The sequence below is a fragment of the Solanum dulcamara genome, chromosome 12 (assembly GCF_947179165.1).
Source record: "Solanum dulcamara chromosome 12, daSolDulc1.2, whole genome shotgun sequence".
Classification (NCBI taxonomy): Eukaryota; Viridiplantae; Streptophyta; class Magnoliopsida; order Solanales; family Solanaceae; genus Solanum; species Solanum dulcamara.
Genome location: NC_077248.1, coordinates 52,335,508 through 52,357,463, shown reverse-complemented (window position 1 = coordinate 52,357,463; position 21,956 = coordinate 52,335,508). Strand labels below are relative to the sequence as shown.

At 34.8% G+C, this 21,956-nt stretch overlaps 1 pseudogene; it reads left to right on the top strand.

The window, feature by feature from the left end:
• LOC129875764 (CENP-B homolog protein 2-like) lies at positions 1-1,142 on the top strand (annotated as a pseudogene).
• The last annotated feature ends 20,814 nt before the right edge of the window (positions 1,143-21,956 follow it).

The following is a 21,956-nucleotide window of genomic DNA, read 5'->3' as shown; positions in this document are numbered from 1 at the left end:
ATGTCAGAAAAAATTATCCAAGAAAAAGCAAAAGATCTTTTCCTGAAAATGTATGGTGAAACTAATCCAGAATTTAACTTCTCTTCTGATTGGTTAGAACGTTTCAAGTCAAGATACAGAATCAAGTCTTACAGACGTTTTGGTGAAAGTGGTTTAGTTATCATGGAGAACATTGAAAATGAATTGCCTATCATACGGTCAAAACTAGATCAGTTTGAATTGAAGGATATTTATAATATGATGAAACTGGACTATATTACCGATTGAAAGATGATCATTCACTTTCTACCAAGCAGCTTGAAGGTCGCAAAAAGACAAAAAGGGAATTACTCTTGCTCTCTGTTGCAATAGTAATGGATCTGGCAAAGTACCATTGTGGATTATTGGTAAGTTTGCAAATTCTAGATGCTTTAAAAATGTAAACATGAACAATCTTAATTGCATGTATAGATCCAACAAGAAAACTTGGATGACTGGCTTGCTTTTTCAAGAATATGTTGGCTGGTTTGATAAGAGAATGAATGGCAGGAAGGTTTTGTTAATAGTAGACAATTGCCCACCTCATCCAATGATAGTTGAAGGCCTAAGAAATGTAGAGTTTTTTTTCTTACCTCCAAACACAATGTCTAAGATTCAACCATGTGATGCTGGAATTATTCGAGCTTTCAAAGCCCATTATCATCGTCATCTTTATTTCAGCATCCTACAAGGCCTTGAGGTTGAAGCACCAAATACTGAAAAAAATTAATATTTTGAATGCTATTAATTTTGCTAACTTGACTTGGATTTTTGATGTAAAAGAAATAACAATTGCAAATTATTTTCAGCATTGCAAGATTCGGTCGGAAGAAAACAATGTTTTCGAATCACAAGTTGGTGAATTAGATGAAGGTATCCAAGAAGTTGGTGAATTAGATGAAGGTATCCAAGAATTAAATGATGGCATCTCTAATTTAGCCTACAAAAATGTAATGAATGTTAAACATCTTTTGAACTACCCTAACGAGAATGATACAGTTATGAAATCACCTACAGAGGAAGAGATTATTCAATCTGTAATGAATAATGATGATGGAAATGATCCTGAACAAGATGATAGTAGCATTGTCCACATTTATCGTCAACAGAGACATTTCAAGTAATGACTACATTGTCAAATTATTTGGTACAACACGAACAAAATATTTCAGAAATTGAGTTCGCTCTTCAAAAAGTTACGGATGAGATTAATTTTGGCTTTGGTGAGAAGAAAAACCAATCAACTATAGAATCATATTTTAAAAAGAAATAGTTATTGGTCTAGTATTATTGAATGATTAAATATATATAAAATCTTGATGTATTCTTGTATTTATTACTTTATATTTTTTCTGACCTTTAATACTTTATTTTTAATTATTATCTAATGCATTTAGCGAGAATATTACTTTAATATAACTGACACAAGTCGAGATCGGAGAAAACTATTTATTTAGCGAGATTATTACTCTATCAAATATTAGTTTATCGAGGTTTTACTGTATTTGAGATAGAGAAGTCTGAGTAACTATGTGTGTGAATCAACATGTATGAATTAAGGATTAATGTCACATTGTTGAATTTTAAGTTGTGTTGTGACTTTTGGGTACGTGACAGTTGGGCATGCCTCTGAGCCCTTTGGTGAATGCCAATCTTGTGGCGATACACCAAAGAGCACCCAATTGCATCAATATTTCTAGAAAGGGGAGGAGGCCTTGTGAAGGCCAGTTTGACGAGCTTCATCGGACTTTCCGTTAGGTGATTTTTATCTTGGTTGGATGGTTTATATGGATCCTGAGGGTTCGAGAGTAATATAAGTCTTTGATTAGATTTTGAGTTTTAAGGAAGTTAAGATTGACTTTGGTCAATTTTCAACCTACAATGAGTGATTTGATCATTACAACAGAACTGGAATGCATTTTAAGATCGATTAGCATTATTGGAATTTTTCTGGGGTGTCTTAGATGATAACAGTACTTTTTTGAAAATTAGTGTTTATCATCGTTAAGCTCTAATGTTATCACTGATGAACCGCAAAAATTTACGATTAATCTACCATCGATGCATATATTTGTGGTGTCCTCATTGCATAATTTGATAGTGTCTGCTTGAGTACAGAAGATCTAAAAAGGAGCTGAAGTTGATAAAAAGGGTCAAAACTTGACTAGAAGAATGAAAATTCTACTCACATAGCACGAATACGGTCCTCATTCCCTACCACCTATCCGCAGAATATGACAGAAAATTGGAAGTTGTAAAACCACCTTTGCAATACCAAATGCGTTCAGCTTTCTGGTATGTAGTTTGCAGTCCTAGAATGTAGCCAAGAATGAAATTTGATTAGAAAATGCAGTCTTGGAGTATAAAGCCACAGTAGGATGACAATACTGTCATTTTTTGTATATTTTAGCCCCAAATTCTGGGCCTATAAATACATCTTTCTGGGCTTTCGTCAACTATTGACATCAACACTTAGGGATTGACTGCTTATTGACATTATCTTGTAGAATCTTACGTAATCTTCCATTATTCTCACTAGAATTGTGAATGAAATTATTATGGTATCATCAATTGATCATAAACTTTTTTAAAATTTTCGCTCTTGTTTCAGTTTCTCTAATTCTAGCCATAAGAATGAAAAAGAGTCAATTCTTGAACAAGAAATTCAGATATTAGAAGAGTGAGTTGGTTTAGTATAGAATTTCATGCCCCTGATTTTATGTTTTTTATAACTTCTAATTTTTCTCTATGTTTTTACTCATTCATGATGTTCTTTATTCTATCTAGATGGAATACATTTTGCTTGTTGGATACATTTTCAATGGAAAGTTCATCGAGAAGAGTATATCTCTAATAACGTTCCGACGGAATGTTCATCAATTTATTTGGTATTGAGATCTAAGGATTTGAGATATATGTTTTCACTCGTGTTGTTATACTATTATTATTTTCTGCATAAATGTTTAAGTGAAAATTAACAAGAAAATCAACAAATATAAACTAAAAATTTTTAGAAGTAAGATGATTTCAGTGTTCAGGACATTAAAAGTGCTATCACAATCAAGTTAAAATCTTGAATCGAAACTTCTAAGCAATTTTAATCTTTTAAATTTGACAAAAGTGAAACTATTAGTTTTCATCAAATAATTAACAAATTTTAGTTATATTTTGTGAGAACTGTGGGAAAAAAAAAGATTTAGCTAGAATATACTAGGAAGTTTGGTCAAATATTAGATGCAACGTAACACCAAAAACTCCACTAGATGCCCCCCGCCCCCGCCCCCCCCCCCCCCCCTTTTTTTTTCCCTCTCTTATTGGGTTGTTTTGGCTCCAACCCCTCTAACTAACAATGGGAGTTACGTTACTTAGATTACCTAATCTCATCTCAATTCATTTAAACATTTGTCTACGTAAATTGAGGAATAGGGTGAATTCTTTTAGATTTTTGACTTTGTTCATTGAAATTTGTCAAAAGTACACTTTAAATATTTGTAAAATATTCAACCAACTCTAGCTATTAGTGTTATGTGTGTGCTTTACATCTTTGAAAACCACTTTGAAATGTGAAAAATATTTCTACAATTAAGTAAAAATACTTAAAATAGAGTTGTCACTTAATTTTTAAAAGAAATTAAGAAAATTTAAATTTAAAAAGTCTCTAACAAATAAACATTTAAAAAATTCCAAAGAGAAGTAAGAGATTTTTATTTCCACTTCAAGAAGGTTTTACGCACTTAAAGTGTTCACTAACACATGATTATCTGACGATTTCATTAAAATATTGACTAGTTTTGAAAAAAAATATTTAAAGTAAGAAAGAGGCGTTTTGGTTCATTTGAGGGGAAAAACTTATTTGAAGCAATTGAAATAATTAAGAATGAGTAAAAATTAAACCAAATACTCAATTAAGAAAATGGAAAGAGTTGATAAATGAAATTTATTTAACGAAATCAACACAAAAAGAAATTAGTTCTTCTTTTGGGAAATTCGTTAAACAAGATTAAAGTTAGGATATTCACATGAATAAAATAAAATAAGCATTCTAGATTTGATAACTAAATAAAATCTCCAAGATGGACTATTTTGGGCCCAATATAAGGTTTTGTTCACCTGGACTGATTTTTGGATCTCTGTTACTGCTTCAACCTCGTTTGGGTTTCAGACCCATATTCCCTGCTTTTTAAAAGGGGAAAATTTTCTAAACAACAATATTTTAGCATTTTATAAGACCCCTTAGCTACACTTTCAATATTTATTGAAAATAATTATATTTTGGCTTGCTATGGGTTGATTTATGTATTTTTTTTTGTCTAATTTAATTTAATAGAATACAACTAAGAAATAATAAATTAGAGAAAATCATGGGAAAGAATCTTTCAAATTAGATAAATAGTGCTAAAAATATATCTTTATTTACATTACACATTAGGAGACAAAAATAGGAAATTAATTCTCTTGCCTTCCTCAATCTCTATTAGCGACTTTGAATTCTCCATTGATGATCTTCCTTCTTCGTAGAAGGCAAGTTGATTGATCAAGGTTTTACTGGGAAAAGGAGATCAATACAATGATGAATACAAAATTGGACCTGTATGAGATAATTGACCGCGAAAATCGTTTAAATACATAACATGGCCAATTTCAATTTGTTTTGAACACCAAAAATTAAAAGTTTTATTTCGAATTCAAGGTCTTTTGGATACATCAATTCAAATTTTTATTCTGAATACATTTTGATTTTGATATAGGAATTGAAGAATAAAATATTGTATGCTTATTTGTTTTGAATTTATATGTTTATCTGTTTGTATGATTTTTGATACATAATTGTATGCTTATTTGTCTCAAATACACATTTGCACCTAAAATACAATTTAGATAATGGATACAAATCGTATTTTCAATCTAAAACATTTTATAATTTGTTTGGAATGCATGCAACTAAGTTTCAAAATACAATTTTTAATTTGTAATCTGTTTGGGATACAAATTGTGAATGGTTGAATGTTTTTTTGTATTTTGTATGTTATATATTTGAAATACAATTTTTTTTTGTATACAATTAGCTGATGTTCTATAAATTCGAAATTAATTATAATATATTTGTGGAATACAAAACAAATAATGAATATATTTTTTCTCGTGGAATACAATTGCAACTAAGTTTCGAAATACAATTTTTACATTGTAATTTGTTTGGGATACAAACTGTGAATTGTTGAATGTTTTTTGTATTTTGTATGTTATATATTTGAAATACAATTTTTTTTTGTATACAATTAGCTGATGTTCTATAAATTCGAAATTAATTATAATATATTTGTGGAATACAAAACAAATAATGAATATATTTTTTCTCGTGGAATACAATTGCAACTAAGTTTCGAAATACAATTTTTACATTGTAATTTGTTTGGGATACAAACTGTGAATTGTTGAATGTTTTTTGTATTTTGTATGTTATATATTTGAAATACAATTTTTTTTTCAATACAATTAGTTGATGTTCTATAAATTCAAAATTAATTATAATATATTTATGGAATACAAAACAAATAATGAATACATTTTTTCTCGTGGAATACAATTGCAACTAAGTTTCGAAATATAATTTTTACATTGCAATTTGTTTGGCATACAAACTATGAATGGTTGAATGTTTTTTGTATTTTGTATGTTATATATTTGAAATACAAATTTTTTTTGAATACAATTAGCTGATGTTCTATAAATTCGAAATTAATTATAATATATTTTTGGAATACAAAATAAATAATGAATACTTTTTTCTCGTGGAATACAATGTGTTTGTAATACAATTTTCTTTGAATCTTACTATGATTCTAATTTGTATTTTTGGAATAATTTGTTTTTTTGGATTACAATTAAGTTATGGGGAGCATTAATTTTTTGATCCTGCTAAAATTCAATAAAATCGCAAATGATATATGACGAAAATTTGATTACATGAATCAGTGAGACTGTGATGTAAATCTTTTGTGAAATTTTTTGAATTTTCAAAAAAAAGTGAAGCTTGAAGAGAGAGAAGCCGGAATGTGAATTTTAGAATGAAACATATAGAGAATTGAGAAGAGAGAGAATGTGAAAATAGTTTGTTTTTTGTTTTTCCCTAAATTTTTTAATTTTAGCTAAAATGTGGGTATCAGTTGAGAAAAATTAGGAACTAAATTAGGATACCTTTAATTTACTATATAAGCATAATATAGTTATTTTTAATAATATTTTTAAACTATAGTTATTTTGAATAAATAAGTTAGTACGATAATTTTTCCTTTTAAAAGTCCTCTTGGACTACTGCTTGTAAAACGCATGGGCTTTGGTCAAATGTATAGACTCTTTGTCCATCTTCAGCTTCCAACACCCTGGATTATTGTCAAGAGGTTCAAAACAAAGATACAGATTTCAACATGCATTACTATCCAAATGATCCTACACAAACTGTACAGGGGAAAGAAACAATAACTTTGAATTAAATAAGAGCACTTTACACAAGCGGAGAATTTTCCCAGACATTTGTTACATATTTAAAGGAGGCAAACAGTTAATGATTTCTCGAAGAAAAAGAGCGTGGTCTCATTTTGAATAATCAAAACAGACAAGTGTCAAATCTTTATCTTCTTAAAAACTCCCAAGATATAAATTTTAGCAAAGTTTAAATTAAAGTCTACAAAGTTGGGCAATACTCACTGTAAAAGAAAAGTAGATCAGATTTTTGATTTTTGAACAATAGACATTCTAAGCTAAGATTTCAAGATTGAGTTATGTCCTTAAAAAACACTTAAACCATAGCAGGAAAGAAAGCATACATAGAGAACCTATTAAAACTTGGACAGGTATTCACCATATATAGAATAAGATAAACAAGGAAAATCATCAAGCTAAACATAAATCGAAATATATATAAAAAAGCAAGGCTTTAAGAGATAAGCCATATTATTGAAGTTAATTAGTTGTTAGTTAGTTGTGAATAGTTAGCTGATTCTTGTTAGATGATTGGTTGTTAGTTAGTTCTTAATAGTTTGTTAAGATAGTGGGCCCCACACTAATTAAATGGTTAGGATTGTATATGTACAGGGGTGTAGATATTTTGTGGACACACTTCATTTTACACATTTTGAATACATACAGAAAGCCCTAATTGCTCTCCGCCTCTTCTCTTCATCTCCTTTCTTCTTCTTCCACAGCTTCCATTTGATCATCGAACACATATTGAGGTATGGACATTATCTAGATTCTAGACTAAGCTATATGAATTTAAGCTAAGCTAAATGAACTTGAGGCAAAACATACCAACAGATCCTTCTAACTACGTTCAAGAACCAGCAGTGCGTACGAAATAGTACGAATTGCAACAGATTTGAGAAAAGCAAATGGAAATCGCTTGGATGGAGCCGATGTTAGATAATTATTTATTATAAAATAATTATTTACTCAATTTTAATAAAAGTTTTAATAGATCACATATTCGTTTATGCGTCCGTACTTACATACTAGATGATTTATTGTATAGAGTTTTATCTTATACACAGAAGATTAAATAATTGGTTCTTATAAGTATAAAGTTTTTTGTTCACAATCTAAGATGAAAATTGGGCAAGTCATTAATTTTATGGAGCCTCAGTAATAAATTTTATGGTCCCATAGTGTCCATATTTTATTAGAACTCAAAATCCCATTTTTAAGAAAAAAGGGGAGGAATACCATGTGTTTCTTATTTTCAAGAAAAACGTGGGTTTTCTTCTCCCTTTTGAACTGAGAAGAAATCTATGTAGGTAGGAATTCTTCTAACCTAGTAAAACAATAAGTTTTCTATATGATACTTGTCCACTCAAGTATTAAGAGAGTTCGACTGTGAATTTGAGATCACTTTAGAAGACCACAGAACTGAAGTCAAACTTGCTTCAAGATATCTGATCATTCTTCAAGGGGTAATTCTTGAATTAAATTTCAACAAGTTTATGTGTTTTAATATAATTGTATATGTTCTAGCATAGCATAAACGTATGTGTTATCAATTATTCATATTCATGTAAGTAGTGTGATGTTGATATGATTCCACTGTGCATATGTTCTCCAACAGCCACGCGGCTCATCTAGAAGCTTCTAGGATGCTTGGAGGGTACCAAGGCTCATGCCTCTCGCGTGATCCTTGTACCAATTATTCGGATGAAGAGGTTAGGGTTGAACCCTTGTTCTCAATCGTTTTGGGGTTTAAGGAAGAAAAAATGCATATGTTGTTTTGGAGAGTGTGAGGAGAATGAGGGGAAAGAGATCGAATAGGGAGAGAGTGGGACGCATGAGGGTGTGTAGGCTCTTTTAGAATATGAGAGGAAAGAGAAAATGATCAAAATGGTCTTCCTTTATATATATGCTACTTAATTGAAATAGTTATTGATATAAATATAAAATGTGTGATCATTTTGATCCTAAATCTTAACTCTCTTAATAGTAACAGTTTCCTCCTTTATCTTCTTAATCAATTGAACTTTTAATAGAGTAATACCTCCTATTACAGATATTCTCAATTAATCATCGCAAATGAATACCTTCATTTATTTCTGTAGCGATACACATTTGCAGACCAAATTAAGAATACCCCCAAAAAAACTCCAAATTCATTTCGTATTTCAAAATCACCTGCTAATTGTCTAGTGAGTTTATTATATTGAAGTGGAAAAGGGAAACCTTAGGCTAGCCTTTATGCTTAACACTTAACAGCCATGTCCAGTTTTTTAAGATATGCAAAAATTTCAAAATTTACTAATATTCCTATTACTTTTGGTAAGAACATTATTTCTTAAAATTTCAAAATTTACTAATATTCCTATTACTTTTGGTAAGAACATTTTGAAATAAATCTATTTAAAGAGCTTTCTCCTCTTGTGAAAACCAAGTCATATAGCAAATTGAAAAGATAAAAGTTTCATTATTCTTAATTTCTTCTCTAATTTCAATGGCTTCTCAAAAAGAAAATTCTAATTCAGAAGAACTTATCAAGGGAGTTTCTCTTTACATTTTTTTTTGTTTTTGTCTTATTTTCAAGAAGATAAATCACACTTTTAAATTAATAATTAATCTCTTTTCAGATATTCTTCAAATTACCTAACAATGTAATATTTTTCTTTACACTATTAGTGTATATATGTTAAACTCCTATTTATTTTACATTCTTCATGGATTTTTTTATGTTGCTTACCATTCTTAGAGAAATCAAGGAACATAAGCTTCTAAACAAATTGTTCTAACTTGCAACACAATTGAGTGAAAGGCTGAATAATCCAATTTGCTTGACTGAACGCCAAATGTTGTCTAAGGAGATTGACCGGCTGAAGGAAGAAGCGAGTTTTCAACTCGCGCATCTAATAAAGTTCAAGTATATATAACATAATTTCTTGAGATTATTGATTTATATTTCTCTTTTTCTTTTGCAGAACGAAAAATTGGTGTTTGCTGGCAATTTTATGAAAACAACTCATGACAATAATGATTAGAGGTCAGATTTAGACAGAATCTGAGTCAGGTGAGGTCTGGATAATTCGATATTGGATGGGCGATGATTTTAACATGTGGTAGTTGGAATTGATAGACAAGACACTAATAAGCCTGTACGACTTTACGAAATCGAATTCGGACGAGTAGAACTCCCAATTGATTTTGGCGTGAAGGGTTGATTTCAGGATGTCATGTTTTGAGGACATGTTGCAAAATGGAGTCTTGGGACACAAATCCCGATCTTCTGTTTCCGTACAACCCTCCACGGAGGAATTATTCCCGCCATGGCGGGGTAAGTGCCGCCATGGCGGAACAGACACGATTTTAAATGGGAAAAATCCCAAAAATGGTATTTACTGCACTTTCTTATTTTTGGAGAACAAAAGGACGAACTAGGGCTATTTCTTTCAGTTTTCCACCCATTGTTGCGCCAAAGGTAAGTTAAATACTCCTCTGTGTTGTAATTTGATTTCTAGAACCTAGGTTTCATGGTAAATATCTAAGGGAAGGTTCTTGGCTCGAATTTAATGGTGGGAATTAGCCCTAGATGGGTGATAGAATAATGAAATTGGTCAATAGTTAGGTTTAGGGCTGAACACGAAAAATCGAAAAATCGAACCAAACCGATAACCAAATCAAACCGGAAAAAAACCCGACATTTATTTGGTTTGATTTGGTTTGGTTTTTAGATTTAAAAACCGACTATATTTGATTTGGTTTTGGTTTCAAGTCTAAAAAAACCGAACCAAACCGAATTTATATATACATATTTTAAAAATTATATATATATATGTGTGTGTGTGTGTGTGTGTGTGTGTGTGTGTGTGTGTGTGTGTGTGTGTGTATTTTAACTTTTTTATAAAATTTTTGGTCTCTCTGTAAATTGTATTTATGCCTTTACACTGCTTTAGTGCCTTTGTATACCAACTTGTTACCAGTTATAAAAAAAATAACATGTGGTTGCTTTTATATCTATGTTATGAAAATAAGGCGGGCTCAAAATTTTGCTTCCCGCATCTTTTTAATCCATCTCCCTCTAATTTATTCATCAGTATCCAAAAACCCAAATTTACAATTCCTCTTTCTAGAAAAACCCCAAAACCTAACCCTCCTCCCTCTTCACTAAATTCACCACTCTCAAAGATCAAATTAAACAAATTAAATCTCAAGCTTGAAGCTGCGAAATCGTCTCAAGATTGAAGATTTTGAATTTAGCTGGGTACCAAATCTGTATGTTTACTTAATATTTCACAATCTGACCTTCTTCCTTTCATGAGAGAATGCGAAAGCAAGTTAATTCTTTTGTAGTCTTCAATTTAATCTGAAATTTGTGAAAAATTTAGGTGGTTCTCTAATGTTCAATAGTTTTGATAAGTGAGGTATTTTTTTTCCAGATGGAACCAAAAGCTTCAGAAGTAGAGGTGAAAGATCCTTCAGAAGCAGAGGTAATTTCTCGACCAGAAGATAACAAAAGGCAAGTTGTTGATTCAAGTTTTCCCTCTCCTCCAAAAAAGCACAAAAAAACAACATTGGCTGAAACTGATCTTGGCATTGAAACGGGAAGGAAAACATCTCAAATTTGGAAATACTTTTTCAAATATATTGATAAAGATGGTAAGCGAAAGGCCTCGTGCAATTATTGTGCTAAAAAAATTGCTTCTGATAGTAGGACAAATGGGACAACTACATTATGGAATCATTTGAATAATACTTGTAAAAAGTCTCCTTTTAGATTCATTGATAGGAAGCAAGGGAGAATCAGGTCTTACTCTATTGAAGGAGGGGGACAAGAAGGTAATAGTGGTATTGGTAAGATGGAAAAAGTTGTGTTTAATAATAAACGAAGTGCGAAAGGCTATTGCTGAATTTGTTATAATTGATGAACAACCATTTAGAGTCGTTGAAGGGGATGGTTTTAAGAGATTGATGTCACTTAGTTTGCCTAATTTTGTTTTGCCCTCTCGTATGACTGTTGCTAGACATTGTTTGAGAATCTATCACGAGGAAAAAGAAAAGCTAAAAAAGCTTATTAAGAACTAACATATATGTCTCACTAGCGATAAATGGACATCGCTTCAAAACCTAACCTATATGGTTATAACTGCCCATTGGATTGATGATAATTGGAACTTGCAAAAGAAAAATCTTAACTTTTTTCAAGTTCCAGATCATAAGGGTGAGACAATTGCAAAAGCGATCGAGGCTTGTTTGATAGATAGGGAGGTTGACACTCCATTCACCATGACCCTCGATAATACTACTGCCAATGATGCTGCAATTAGACACTTGAAGGTGAGGATTGATGACCGGAAAGGTATCATCTTGAACAATGACTTTCTACATGTAAGATGTAATGCTCACATTCTGAATTTAATTGTAAAGGAAGGGTTAAGTGATCATAATGAGTCCATTTCTTGGGTCAGGAATATTGTGAAGTATGTTAAGTCCTCTCCTGCCAGATTTGCTTCATTTAAGTTGTTTTTTGAAAAGGTTAAAATAGATAGTCATGGTCTTTTGAGTTTAGATGTCGAAACTAGGTGGAACTCAACATATTTGATGTTGAGTGCAGCTATTAAGTTTGAAAAGGCCTTTTCAAGAATGTTTGTTGATGATCACAAGTACCAAAAGCATTGTGTTGAAATGACTGGGAGCAGAGGGCATCCAAGTGGGGATGATTGGAAGAAGGTAAAAGGTTTTACAAAGTTTCTCGATATTTTCTATCAAATTACTTTGAAATTTTCTGGAAGTTTGTATGTTACTTCAAATTCTTTCATCCATGAGATTTTTAATCTTTTTGTTTTTATTAAAAAAAAATCTCATGGTGATGATTTGGTGTTGATTGATATGGCTGATAAGATGCAAGTCAAGTTTGATAAATATTGGGGCAATTTTGATAATATAAACATTTTATTATTTGTCGTTGTTGTATTGGATCCCCGGTACAAGATGAGGTATGTGAAGTTCATTTTTGCCAATGCTTATGATAGTTTGATGGGAAATTTGAGATCGGAGAAAGTGATGAATACTTTAACTCATTTGTATCAACATTACCAAGATTCTTCTTCTAAGACTTTTGATATTAATTTGGGATGTCAATTTAACATGTTGACTGAAAGTGAAAGTGGCGAGATATGTCAATCACAACAACAATAACAACAACAGACCCAGTATAGTCCCACCATATGGGGTCTGGAGATGATAGAGTGTACGCAGACCTAACCCCTACCTTGAAAGGTAGGGCGACTGTTTTCGAAAGACCCTCGGCTTAAGAGAGAAGAACAAGGGAGGAGAAACAAGAAAAATAAGAAAAACAAGACATAGGTCAGTAGAGCCAAGCATATAGAAAACAATATAAAAATATGAATAATGAGCGCGGTAAAGTCAGGGTAGAAGGGTCGGGGATAAAGGAGCATTAACTACTATAGATAAAATAGGATACCCAAAGTGAATTGAACCAACAAATATAAGTAGTATTCACATACAAGAATCAAATATTAATAAACAAATGAGCGCAACTACGACTACTATGGAGAAAAGATAGGCCACCTAGCCCACTATCTTAGTCTGAGTGCTCCACAGCCTCCTATCTAAGGTCATATCCTCGGTGAGCTGCAACTGTGACATATCATGTCTAATCACCTCTTCCTAATACTTCTTCAGCCTCCCTTTGCCCCTCCTGAAACCATCCATAGCCAACCTCTCACACCTCCGCACTAGAGCATCTGTGTCTCTCCTCTTCACATGTCCAAACCATCTCAGTCTCGCTTCCCGTATCTTATCCTCCACCGATGCCACTCCCACCTTATCTCGGATATCTTCATTCCTAATTCTATCCATTTTAGTGTGCCCACACATCCACTGCAGCATTCGCATTTCTGCAACTTTCATATTTTGAACATAAAGTTTCTTGATTGGCCAAAACTCTGCCCCATACAATAGAGTCGGTCTAACCACCACTTTGTAGAATTTGCCTTTGAGTTTTGGTGGCACTTTCTTGTCACACAGCACTCCTGAGGCGAGCCTCCATTTCATCCACCCTGCACCGATATGGTGTGAAACATCATCGTCGATATCCCATCTTCCTGTATAATAGACCTAAGATACTTGAAACTTCTTTTCTTTTGAATGGCCTGGGTACTAAGCCTCACTTCCCCGTCAGCCTCCCGCGGCAGGCCACTGAAGCTGCACTCTAAGTATTCTGTCTTGGTCCTACTCAATTTAAATCCTTTAGACTCCAACGTCTGTCTCCAGTCCTCCAGCTTGTCGTTAACTCCGTTGCGAGTCTCGTCAATCAGGACTATGTCATCCACGAACAACATACACCAAGGCACCTCACCTTGCATTTGTCTTGTCAATTGATCCATCACCCGGGCGAATAGAAATAGGCTAAGAGTCGATCTCTGGTGCAACCCCATCATAACAGGAAAGTGCTCTGAGTCCCCCCTACCGTCCTTACCCTGGTCTTAGCTCCATCATACATGTCTTTAATCGCTCTAATGTACGCCACAGGTATACATTTCACCTCCAAGCATCTCCATAGGACCTCTCTTGGAACTTTGTCATAGGCCTTTTCTAGGTCAATGAATATCCTGTGTAAGTCCTTTTTTCCGCTCCCTATACTGCTCCACCAATCTCCTTACAATATGAATGACTTATGTGGTCAAGCGCCCCGGCATGAATCCAAACTGGTTCTCTGAAATAGACACACTATTCCTCACCCTCATTTCCACCACCCTTTCCCACACTTTTATAGTGTGACTTAGCAGCTTGATACCTCTATAGTTGGTACAGCTTTAAATGTCCCTCTTGTTCTTATACACGGGAATGATTGTACTCCATCTCTATTCTTCCGGCATCTTCGATGTCCTGAAATGACATTAAACAACGCAGACAACCACTCCAATCCTACCCTACCTATATTCTTCCAAAATTCCCCAAGGATCTCATCAGGTCCGGTCGCTTTTCCCCTGCTCATCCTATGAAACTCCCTTAACCTCCTCAACCTTTATTCTCCTACAATACCCAAAGTTGCGATGCCTATCCAAGTGCTCCAAGTCTCCCAACACAAAGTCTCTGTCTCCTCCTTTGTTCAAGAGTTCGTGAAAGTATGACTGCCATCTCTGTCTAATGCGGGATTCCTGTACCAGTACTTGACCATCCTCGTCCTTGATGTACTTCACTTGATCCAAGTCGCGTGCCTTCCTCTATTTCACCTTGGCAAGCTTAAATAGCTTCTTATCCCTGCCTTTGTCCTTTAGTTCTGCATAAAGGCGTTCAAAGGCTGTCGTTTTAGCCGCCGAAACTGCCATCTTTGCCTCCTTATTCGCCATCTTATACTTTTTCCTGTTCGTTCACTTCTCTTCATCATCCTTTCTATCTACCAACTTTACATATGCCTGCTTCTTTGCTTTTATCTTTCCCTGGACTTCTCCATTCCACCACCAATCCCCTCGGTGCCCACCATGGCGGCCTCGTGAGACCCCCAACACCTCTTTAGTTGTTTCCCTAATGCAGCTGGCCGTCCTATCCCAAATACTGCTCGCATCCCCTCTACTATCCCATGCCCCCATAGCTATCAGATTCTCCCCCATCTCTAGGGCACTAGATAGAGTCAAACGACCCCACCTAATCCTCGATCGGTCATCCACTACCCTTTTCTTCTTCTTCCTTATTATCTCCAAGTCCATGACCAATAGTTTATGTTGGATCATAAGATTCTCACTTGGTATGACCTTGCAGTCCTTACAGAGGCTTTTATCATCTTTTCTAAGGAGCCAGAAGTCTATTTGCATCGCCGCCCTCGAGCTACGAAAGGTTACCAAGTACTCCTCCTTCTTTAGGAAACTTGAGTTGGCCACCCTTAAACCAAAAGCTTTTGCGAAATCCAGGAGTGAGGCTCCTCCACTATTCCTGCACCCGAAGTCAAATCCTTCATGCACCTCGTCATTGCCCGTCGAAACAGACCCAATGTGCCCATTGAAATCTCCTCCTATGAATAGCTTCTCAGTAGGAGGTATACTGACCACCACTTCGTCCAAGTCCTCCCAAAAGCACCTTTTTGTCTCCTCGTCCAACCCCACTTGCGGCGCATAGGCACTAATAATGTTCAAGGTGAGCCCTCCAGCGACTAACTTAATCATCATCATCCTATTATTGGTCTTTCTAACCTCTACCACCTGATCTCTAAGCTCGCTATCTACTAAGATCCCTACTCCATTCTTATACCTCGACTTGCCCGAAAACCAAAGTTTGTACCCGTCCACCTCTTTAGCTTTAGGTCCTACCAATTTAGTCTCTTGGACGCAAGCTATATTAATCTTCCTCTTCTTAAGGATCTTAACTAACTCTATGGACTTTCCCGATAAAGTCCCAATATTCCAAGACCCTACTCTCAATCTAGAAGCTCCCTCAACCCCCTTAGCCTTCCCAGCCCTAGCCCTCAATCCCAACCGAGAACATGACCCTAGTAGACCATCACTCACTAAAGCCAAAAAAGCAGAGATACGCTACTGAAAGGAAACTCTCAGATAAACGACCGATCAATAGTATAGCACAAGTTAGCAATTGTTTAATAACAGTGAGATAGGTACTTAATTAGGCAATGCAATCAATATTTATAGGCTAAAATATCGGAAATGGGCTATTGGAGGTACCAACTCCAAGTTAGTAAAACCTATTCACTATTGAAATACTGTTCACTGCCGGAAAGACACTGTTCACCACCGGAGCACTGTTCAATCGCCGGAAAACTGGATACAAATATATGGTCAGCCTCGGAATGCAGAGGCGACCACACTGGGAGAAAAAACATAGTCAAAAACTGACCGGAAACTGCCACACGCGCCGGCACGTGCAGCGCGTGGCATCGCAGATCTGAGGCTTCTAGTGGCGCGTGGCAGCGCGTGGATGATCAGATCTTAGAGGAGCTAACTAGGGTTTGCTCACCTGAGTGTTCCGCACCTCATGGTGTTGTTGGTTTTGGCAGCAAGTATAGAGAAATTGAAGAGAGAGGAGAGAAGAGAGAGAGAGAGAGAGAGAGAAGGAAGAGATATGTTAATCACAATAAGAAAAATATTTGCAAGAAGAAGATAATGTTGGAAATAAGAATGATCTTGAGAGGTACTTGATAGATGATATGGATTTAACCAAAGATTTGAATATCATGGCTTGGTGGAAAGATGCAAGCAAAAGGTATCCAATTGTTTCTAGGATTGCGAGAGATATTCTTGTAATTCCTATTTCTACTGTTGCTTCCGAATCGGCTTTTAGCACCGGAGGATGAATTCTTGATTCATATCGAAGTTCTTTGTCCCCAAAAATTGTAAAAGCTTTAATTTGCACTCAACAATGGCTCAGTTCAACTCCCAAAGAATACAACATTGAAGATATTCCAGAGGAAATTCAAAAACTTGAAATAGTTAAAAAAGGTAATTTTGTACCTTTAACTCTTTGTGAATATGTTTAAGTTTCTGAATTTATTTAATGTTAATAAATCAATTCTTTTCTTTCAGAATATCCCGATGATGTTTTGAGCATTGATTAGCTCAAATGATGGAAGAAACTTCTACTATATTCTTGTTGCTTGAAGTTCCGGATGAATTTTGTTTTAATTTGCTATGTGAAAGAGTATTTTACAGGACCCTATTATGATTTTGTTATTGTAATACAACTCTTTTTAAAGTTGGATGATAAAAATGACATTACTATTTTTTATTTACATTGAGTCCTCTATTTAAAGTTGATTCATGTGTTGAGCCATGTTTTATTTTCTGTTTATTCATATGTATCAAATGTTATGGAGGCATTTGGCTTATCGACATGGCTTGGTTGATAAATTAGATGACGAGGCTCAATTTTTGGATGATGAAAGTGATTTAGAATATGAGTTGGAAGCTTTCCCTGCTGTAAGTAGTGAAACTTCAACAGAAGCTGCAGCAGGAGTGAAGATGCTAATTGCTTCTGGGATTCCAAATGATGCTAATATGTTAAATGGTTCAACCATTGAGGCTCCATTGATTATAAATATACCAAATGGCCAAACATCTAGAAATGCTATGGATAATTCATTCCAAGATACTTCTATGCATGGGACAAATATTATAGTCCCAGTTGCAGTGCAAAGACAGTCATTGTCAACTGTGGTGGCTGCTGAGGGATTGGATACTTATGGACAAGGTTTTACCAACTTGCCTCCTCGACGAAAGCGTAAACCATGGTCAGAAGCAGAAGACATGGAACTTATTGCTGCAGTCCAAAAATGCGGCGAAGGAAACTGGGCAAACATTTTGAAAGGGGATTTTAAGGGAGACATAACAGCTTCCCAGTAAATTTTTGGTCTGTTAAATATGAAGTAGAGACTCATAAACTTTGGTAAATTTTTTGGGCAGCTTCATAATCCTAAGCTTGGCAATACTATTTCAAATAAGTTTAAATTCAAATAGTGACTAATGACTATAAGGTGTTTTAAAAATCGACAAAAACAAAAAAAATGATAAAAACCGACAAAAACCGAATAGTAAAAACCAATATAGTTTGGTTTGGTTTGGTTTGATAATTTGAATAACCGACTCAATTAGTTTGGTTATTTTTTAAATAAAAACCGATCCAAACCAAATCATGAGCACCCCTAGTTAGGTTTTTTATCTAACCCAAATGTTGTAGGCCAATAGTTCATTGATTTGTGTAATTCTTGTGTAGTTTTTATACCAAGAACAAACCAAAAGATTTCAAAAAGGGAAAGGTTCACCTGTTTATAGTTTTCAAGGCTTGGTTTCGAGGTAGGTGATGGCTTTTACATTCCTGTCTATATTATATGTGCTTGTTATTGTATTTGATAGTTTTGTCTGCATGTGTGAGATTAGGAAAGATGTAACAAATTTAATGAAACAACTTCTGAGATCAATTGTACGAAATGAACCTGTTACTTGACTATGCAAGCATGTGAAACATTCATTGTGGTTTTGTGAATGTGATTGTGGTTGTGGTTGATATAAATATATACCTAGTGATCAGGGGTCACATTTCGACATTTATACATATAGGGTACGGGAGTCACATTTTGACACATATACATATATATAGGGATCGAGTGCCACGTTCTGACACAACTAGTTTTGGGGTATGGGTCCCAATGAGAGGACTATTGTTGTCTATTGTTGAGAATGACATTGTGAACTGAAGCATGCCTTTTTTTACTACTTTATAGTTGCCTTTTTTTACTACTTTATAGTTGCTTGCATATGTTTTATTGACTAGGTTGGCCGCATGTTTCTACCAGTATACCATTGATTATATATATTGATATTACACTTGTTCTTTCCTTATTGAGTACAGGGCATCTTCATGCGGCTGCTGACAGACCTCAGTTAGGAGATCAGTGACTGCATCAGAATTCAATGGTGAGCTAATTCTTTTACGCTGCCATGGGTTCTTCTAGGATGTCAATCCACTCTTTTCAGACTTGGACCTTTCAGACGTTATTTTTATATTGTTGTTTTGGGGTTGCATCCCCATACTCTTAGACTTGCTTTTTAGAAGAGTTTTGGTACAATGACTTTCAGGTTCTAGAGGGTTCACTTCCGCATGTTTGTTATGACTATTATGCTTGTGTTGAATTAAATTCTTAATTTTATTGGCATTCAGCTGAAAATTAATATAAAAAATATTGCCACATCTTTTTATGCTTACTTTTGTGGTAGGATGCTAGTTTGGGGTGTGGTGTTTATTCTCCCACTTGAGGGTTAGTATGGGTTCACTCACGGCTCGATTTGGGTCATGACACAAAGAAACTCCATGAAGTCGGACTATCTCTCGAATATATAATCTAGAATAATCCTCTACTGAATATATAGTCTTAAAGGGCAAGAAGTGGGCTGATTTGGTCATCTTATCCACAATCACTCAAATTGAATCATGTTGTCTGCGGGATCGCGGTAAACCTGTAATGAAATCCATACTGATCATCTCCCACTTCCACTCTGGCAACTCTATATTCTGAGCTACACCACAAGGCCTTTGATTTTTCAACTTTGACTTGTTGACAATTCGGGCACTTGGAAGCAAAATCTGCAATATCCTTCTTCATGTCATTCATTCAATAGACTTCTCTCAAGTCATGATACATTTTGGTTGAACCTAGATGAATCAAATATCTGGATTTGTGAGCCTCTACCATTATTCTATCTCGAAGACCATCAACACTCGGAACATACATTTTTCCTTGATACCTCAATACACCATCTCCCCCTTTGGTAAAAGCCATTACTTTCAGTTTATGGAAATCCCCCTTCAACTGAAGTAGAATAGGTTCTTGGACTTGATTTTTCTTCACTTCCACAACTAGTAAAGACTCAATCCTATTATAAACAATAACACTTCCCTCATTAAAGTCCACAAGACGAACTCCCAAACATGCAATTCTATGCACTTCCTTAGCCAACTCTTTCCTCTCCTCCTCAACATGAGTAGTACTCTCTATGGACAGCCTATTAAGAGAATCAGCAACAATATTAGCTTTACGTGGATAGTAGAAAATACTCATGTCATAATCCTTGAGCAACTCAAGCCATCTCCTCTGCCTCAGGTTTAACTCTTTCTGACTAAACACATACTGCAAGCTCTTGTGGTATGTGAACAAATCCACATGCATTCCATAAAGATAATGACACCAAATCTTGAGAGAAAATACTATTGCTGCCAACTCTAGATCATGAGTCCGATAATTCCTCTTATGAATATTAAGTTGTCGAGTGGCATACGCTATCACCTTACCTCTGTATATCAAAATACAACCCATTCCAACTCTGGATGCATCACAATAAATTATAAAACTATATATTCCATCGAGGAGGGACAAAAATCTGAGTAGTAGTCAATCTCATTTTCAATTTTTGAAAACTTTTCTCACAAACATCTGACGATTGAAACTTAGTCTTCTTTTGAGTTAACTTAGTCAACGGAGATAATATGGATAAGAATCAATATACAAATCTTCTATAATATCCAACCAAACGCAAGAAACTTCTTACATTAGTCAGGGATATAGGTATGGGCTAGTTCTTTACTGCCTCAATTTTCTGTGAATCTACTCGGATATCGTCACCAGAAAAAATGTAACTTTGGAATTCCACAAATGTAATATTGAACTCACACTTTGAATACTTAGCATACAAATCTTGTTTCTTAAGAATTTAGAGAACAATTCTGAGATGGTTAGCATGCTCCTCCTCATTTCTTGAATAGATCAGGATGTCGTCGATAAACACGATCAGAAGCATGTCTAGATACTGCTTGAATATTTTTTTTCATGAGGTCTATAAATGTTGTAGGAGAATTACTCAAAGAAAAGGACATAATTAGAAACTCATAGTGACCATATCTAGCTCTGAAAGCTATCTTTGAAATGATATTTTCTGTCACTTTCAACTAATGATAGCCTGATGTGAGGTCTATCTTAGAGAAACAAGTGGCACTTTCAAGTTGGTCGAACAAGTCATTAATTCTCGTAAGGGGATACTTATTCGTTATGGCAACTGATGGTAGTCAATGCACATTCTCAGAGAACCATCTTTCTTTCACATGAATATGACAAGAGCGCCCTAAGATGAGACACTCAGCTGAATGAATCCCTTATCTAGAAGGTCTCTCGACTCCCCTTTAACTCTTTTAACTTAGTGGGAGCCATTCTATATGACGGAATAGAGATAGGCTGAGTATCAGGAGAAACATCTATTTTGAAGTCTATCTCCCTATCTGGAGGAACTCCAGGCAAATCCTCAGGAAAGACTTCAGGTTACTCACTTACAATTAGAACTGACTGAAGGGATGATATCTCCACACTATCATCTTTAACTCAAACAATATGGTAGAGACACCCCTTTGACTCTAATGTTTTGGACTTAAGGTATGAAATGAATTGACCCTTAGTCATTGCTGGACTACCCTTACACTCTATGACAGGTTCATTGGAAAACTAAAATTTGACAACTCGAGTTCTACAATCAACTTAGGCACAACAGGTATAAAGCCAATCCATGTCAAGAATCACATCAAAGTCTACTATGTCTAACTCAACTACGTCTGCTGAAGTGTCTCTATGATAGATAGAGACTGTACAATTTCGATAAACTCTTTTTTCGAGGGTAGACTCACCAACAGGAGTAGAAATACTGAAAGGCTCTATGAGTAGTTTGGGAAGGATCCCAAACTTAACAGCTACATAAGGAGTCACAAAATACAAAGTGGCACCTAGATTAAATAATTCATATACATCATAAGAAAAGACTCGAAGCATACCAATCATAACATCTAGTGAGTTCTCTTGGTCTTGGAGACTTGCTATAGAATATAGAGGGTTTGAACCTTTGCCTACCCCTTAATTGGAACCTCTCTGGTTACCTCTACCTGATGGTGCTTTTGAAGAAGAT